The sequence below is a fragment of the Monodon monoceros genome, unplaced genomic scaffold (assembly GCF_005190385.1).
Source record: "Monodon monoceros isolate NGI ecotype Baffin Bay Population unplaced genomic scaffold, NGI_Narwhal_1 Super_Scaffold_17, whole genome shotgun sequence".
NCBI lineage: Eukaryota > Metazoa > Chordata > Mammalia > Artiodactyla > Monodontidae > Monodon > Monodon monoceros.
This window is the reverse complement of record NW_021703773.1, coordinates 16,663,777-16,670,041: the sequence shown is the minus strand read 5'-3', so window position 1 is coordinate 16,670,041 and position 6,265 is coordinate 16,663,777.

Below are 6,265 nucleotides of genomic sequence, written 5' to 3'. Positions count from 1 at the left end.
AACTTGCCCCAAATCACGTAGCTAAATAGAGTAGATCTGGAATTTGAAGCCAGGTAGTTTGGCTCTAGAATGTGTGACTTTTTTCCCATGTTGTCAAAATGCTAGAATTCATGAGCAAATCAACCATGATGGTATACATAACAAGAATCTTTCCAACCATTTTAAGGTTTAAATGGTTCATTTAAATTGCTGAATTTTCAAGGACAAAAATAATTCAGGAGAGAAGTAAATAAGAATATAGAAAATATAACAATCCATCTTGTTGACATAGAAGTGTACTCAGGTGAATGTACTGGGTAAAATAGCATGCCAATATTAAAAATGAGTTATCAGAGATGAAAGAAATTTGCTAGTCAGTTAGTCTTTCCTAAGAGATTGCTGTTTTAAGAAAAAGTATTGTAATATTAATGAAGAAGATTCAATGTTGGTTTTACATTTTCCAATTCTAACTTTTTAATTTACTGTATACAATGTAACAGTGTACTCACAGAGGACATACCAGATGCCAAGCACTGTTATACGTGCTTTACAACTATGAACTTATTCAATTCTAATAGATCTTTTTGAAAATCAGCTTACAGATGAAAAACTGAGATAAAATAACATGCCTGATGTCACAGTTAGCAAGTACCAGAGGCAGGATTCAAAATCTTGGCAGCCATTCTTTTTTTTATTTATTTTTTTTTTGCGGTACGCGGGCCTCTCACTGTTGTGGTCTCTCCCGTTGCGGAGCACAGGCTCCGGACGCGCAGGCTCAGCGGCCATGGCTCACGGGTCCAGCCGCTCCGCGAAATGTGGGATCTTCCCAGACCGGGGCACAAACCCGTGTCCCCTGCATCGGCAGGCGAACTCTCAACCACTGTGCCACCAAGGAAGCCCCTGAGTAGCTTTTTACTAGATGATTTATACTCTATCTTTGAAGACCTCATCTTGCTTGTTTTTTCCTATGTTGTATGAACATAGCAAGTGATTTGGATGCAAAGAGTTTATTTTGAGACATAATAATCTCAGTAACCAATTTTCTAACAATTCTCCTTAATCTGCCTCAGCTAAGTAGGTATTTTGAAATGTAAGAAATACAGTGTTTGGGGTATAGGTTTTGGAGACAGGCTGGAATATTTGGTATGCCACTGTCTCCCACAGTAAAAACAAAATGAAATGAACAAATAAACAAAATCTCTTCCATCTGATGTAAAAGCAACCAGGGAAGACTATTCCCTTTGGTTAAATCAGTGCAATGTGAAGTCTGTGTAAACTTGTTGTAAGCATTATGACAGATGGGAAAGAACTCATTTAAATTTAAAAAACCTTTTGCCTTGCAAAGGAATTTTCTTAAGATAATTTGTATTCATATCTAAATAGTAGGAGCCTAAAGATTAAGCATTGCAATTGCCATTTATATTACAGAGAAAAATGCAATCTTGAGCAGGTTATATGAATTCCATTTCTTCATTTTTCTGAATCATCCTCTTCTTTGAACTATTATTTGGAAGATGGTGTTGCTTTTTGTCTTTTATGGGGTTTCTTCACTTTGGTTGATGATAAAAAGTTGCCATTTCCTTTCATCCTCATCATGTTCATTGTTCTCCTTAGTTGGGTGCTTTTTGGATGTTCTTGTCCTGCAGAGAGCTGCAGGACTCCCTCAGATCTGTTCAGGCATCAGAGCCCAATTAACAACGTTCTAACTATTCTTTTCATCTTAGATATGGGTAAATTAAGGTGTTTACCTCTAAGTAGCTAAGGATTGAGTGCATATTTTTAAGTGGATCTTTACTAAAGATCACAAAGCCTATCTCCATATTACATATCTAATGAAGAGAAATAGAATATGACCAATTTTTATGTAAGAATTCATTTATTCATACTGCCCATGATTCAGTAGAGACAGCATTCCATTTATAAAGTTACCATTGAAATCATGTATACTATTAAACTTTGAACTCTTAACAACTGAATTGGGGAAAAGAAAAAAGTCCTAGACAATGGTGATTAGCCAGAGAAGAATATGTATTCTTGAGACCATCTGGTTTCTCTACATTGGCTTCTATTTGGTTATCATCATCATTGTAGTAGTAAGAACTCTGGTTAATGTAAGCAGCAAAAAAAAGGACTTAAAGACTCTCTGGTCCCTCTGGTCCAATTAGTGGGAAGATTGGAGAGCCCAGCTTGAGAAGTAAAGTGGGCTAAGCACGCAGGCCCAAAGCCACCTTCAGTTAAGGATGTTACTCATAGCATCACCCACACGGGATCCTTGATAAGAAACTTTTCTCTGGACTCTCATTCCCACCATTGCTATGAATTGTTTCCTACCTATCCTAAAGTCTTTGTCTTATTTTCTCAACACTCAAAATTCAGGCAAGATTGAGTCACTGGCCTGGCCTCCAGTTTTCAAGGAGCAGGAAGAGAAACCTTCTTGAACTTGCAGCCTTGTGGACCCTGGCTCCCCAGAAGATATATACTCACAGTGGGGGATTTACTAGCAACCAAAAGTGGTTCTAATGCTCTTTAGCCAACCTCTTTGGACCCATTTCAGTCATCATTATCATATTCACAGGTAGTACAGTATTGCAAAGAATGATCAGTTAACAAACAATTTGGGTTCTAATTCAAACAGTCATTTACCATCCTGATAGTTTTGGCTAAGGAAGTTATCTTCTCTGAGCCTTTGTTTTCTCAGTTTTAAACTGGGATAATACTATTCTGTCTAGAATGTAAGGTCATTGTAAGGAATGATATGAAATAACCTGTGTAATATTTCTTTCGATTTTTGTCCATTCAAAAAAAGTATTAAGGGCCTACTAGGTGTGAGACCGAAAAAAAAAAAGTAACAATATGTGTCCTAAAGAATATATTATTGTGGGAATTCCCTGGCAGGCCAGAGCTTAGGACTGCACACTTCCACTGCAGGGGCATGGGTTCAATCCCTGGTCAGGAAACTAAGATCCCACATATCATGCAGCACAGCCAAAAAAAATAATAATAATAAAATAAAACAAAATAAGTTAATCAACATTAAAAAAAGAAAGTATTATTGTAAGGTATTTTAATTAACATTTTAATTAAAAATATATTGAGAATATGCATGTTCTTATTCTGTTTGAAAAATGGGACAAATAGGTGAAAAGTCAAACAACACTATGATAAATAAGAAATTTAAGAGAACAGAAAATTAATGTAGGATGTTCCTCCACCACCAGCGCCTCTTCTGAGACATATTTCTTATCCTAATCCAACCACTTTTTTTGTGAGAGAGCTGGCATTCTTATAAAACCCCACCTCTAGGGGAAAATGAATGGTCAAATGTAACCAATCAGAACCCATTCCTGAAGCCTTTGAAGTTGGAACCATTTATAAAATATGTGCCTTGGTCAGAAAAAATCTTGTGTAGAATACATCAGTGTTGAATAAGGGATTCAGTGTATCTGTTAACTGGTGCTGGGGAAAGCACTGAAAGCAGGAAAGGCAAATCCACATCCTAAGCAAGTGTTTATTCCAGTGAGGATTAAACATTCTTCCCTGGAAGAAGCCAGATTAGGTTTTAGCATTAGCCTCTGCTGCTGAAATATTGGAAACTCATTTGCAGTATCCAGATCATCCTTGAGAGGAAGCCCACGTTGTTCAGCTCAGGAGCCACTTTCATCTCTTTTGCAATATGACTTATACATGTACTAACTGGGGGGGAAAAACTGGCTGGCTTTCACCAGAGAAAGTCATTTTGTCAGTCAGATTATTCGGTCTCCGCAGTGGGTGCCCTCTAGTGGACATTTACACCGGAAATGAGTGTTTTCACACTCTTGCCCCTTCTGAAAGTTTCATTCATATATCATTTCCCCAGAATCACAGATTTGCGACATTAATATTTGATTGTGCCCTGATCTCAAGAGTTTTCCTAGTGATGCAGGAAAGCTTTTGGATGACTATCCTGATAGGGAGGGGAAGTTTCATTAGCTGCTATTTGACCCTTTCCACCATAAGAGGTTTTGCCCAATAGATCAAGGAACCAATGTGCATTCGTCCAATTGTTAAATATATCTATTCTCAATACACATTTATGACTGGAGAAATAACCATAGGATGGGTCTGTAGTCCCTTAGGATCCACTGTGAAATGGACTTGGGCCAAGAACGGCATGAGCTCTGAGTCTCTATTTAATAGACACCAGTAAATCACCTTGGTTTATTGCCTTAGGAACCTCTGGAGAGGGCATCAAGGGAGGTTTACGATATAGTTTTTGTTAGTAAACGGAATCGTGTTCTCCCCAAATTCATATATTGAAGTCCTAACCCCTAGTACCTGAGAATGTGGCTGTATTTGGAAATAGGGCCTTGAAAATGGTGATTAAGGTAAAATGAGGCCTTAATCCAATATGACTAGTGTCCTTATAAGAAGAAGAAACTTGAATGATAGACACCAGGGGAATGTGAGCATCAAGGGACAACCATGTAAAGGAGAAGCAAAAAGGCAGCCATGTGCAAGCCAAGGAGAGAGGCCTCAGGGGAAACCAAACCTGCTGACACCCTGATCTTGGACCTCAGCCTCCAGAGCTGTGAAAAATAAATTTCTATTGTTTGAGCCACCCTGTCTATCTAACGTGGTGTTTTATTATGGCAGCTCAAACAAACAAACAGTCCTGGGTTAGTTTTCTACTGCTGCAATAACATATTAACAAATTTAGTGGCTAAAAAGAATACAAGTTTATTTTCTTACAGTCCTCTAGGTTCGATGTCCAAAATGAATCTCACTGGGCTAAAATTAAGTTGTCATCAGGGCTGCATTACTTTCTCAACACTTTAAGGGACCATCTATGTTCTTGCCTTTTACAGCCTCTAGAGGGCACTCACAGGCTTTAGCCTGTGGCCTTTTTCCTCCGTCATCAAAACTGGAAACTTTTTCCTCTGACCCTCTTCTTCTGCCTCCCTCTCCTACTTTTATGGATCCTGGTTATTACCTTAGACCCACTCAGATAATTCCAGAATAATTTCCCTAAGTCAGCTGATTAGCAACCTTAAATCCATGTACAAACTTAATTCCCCTTTGCCTTGTAACATAACATTCTTCTGGGAATTAGGATGTGGATAGCTTTCTGGGGGAGGACATTATTCTGCCAACCCTAAGTCCTATCACCAGCCATTGGTTATTCTTAAAAGGTAGTGGATATTTTAGCTATCACAGTTCTGGAAATGGGTATGATATTGAAATCTCCACAGTAACAAGAGGTTTCTGCCTAACAGAAATTTTCTGCTTACATAGGTCAAGTAGCCCTTAAGAGGCCACCAACATTCCCAGGTAGTAAGTACTTATTTCACTTCTAGACAATTAACATGAAGAACCAACTCTCCTTCCTTTCACAAATCTCCTGCTGGGCTGCCATTTGCCAGACCTCATCAGAAGCCAGAGATCAAGAGAGCTATGTGTTTCAGCCCAAAAAGTCAAGCTCTTGGGGAAAATAGAAGGGTAGAGAAAGGTGGAGAGTGGATCTGGAGTAGTAAATGAGAAAAATTTAAGCCCACCATCTCTCACCATCAAATCCATTATCAAGTCCCATTAAATTCACCTTTTAATATCTTTCTCCACTTCTCCCCTTTACCACTGACACCACCCAAGTCCAAGCTGCCATCAACTTTCCCAGACACCATTGCAGTAATTTCCTAACTAGTCAACTTGTGCTCACCCACACTGCCCACATCCAATTTGTTCTCCATGTTGCATTCAGTCAACTTTTAAAACCCAAATATGGCTCATTTATCCCACTTCAAAATCATTAATGTCTTTCCACTGCTGTTTTTTTAATTTATTTTTTTTTGGCTGCATTGGGTCTTCGTTGCTGCGCGCGGGCTTTCTCTAGTTGCGACGAGCAGGGGCTACTCCTCAGTGTGGTGCGTGGGCTTCTTATTGCGCTGGCTTCTCTTGTTGCAGAGCATGGGCTCTAGGGCATGCGGGCTTCAGTAGTTGTGGCATGTGGGCTCAGTAGTTGTGGCTCACGGACACTAGAGTGCAGGCTCAGTAGTTGTGGGACGTGGACTCAGTAGTTGTGGCTTGTGGGCTCTAGAGTGCAGGCTCAGTAGTTGTGGTACGTGGGCTTAGTTGCTCCGCGGCATGTGGGATCTTCCCGGACCAGGGCTCGAACCCGTGTCCCCTGCGTTGGCAGGCAGATTCTTAGCCACTACACCACCAGGGAAGTCCCTCCACTGCTCTTAAGATAAAGAAAAACTCCTCAGTTCATGGCCACCTACCCAACGCTCAGCCTTAGCTGGAACCTTGCTTG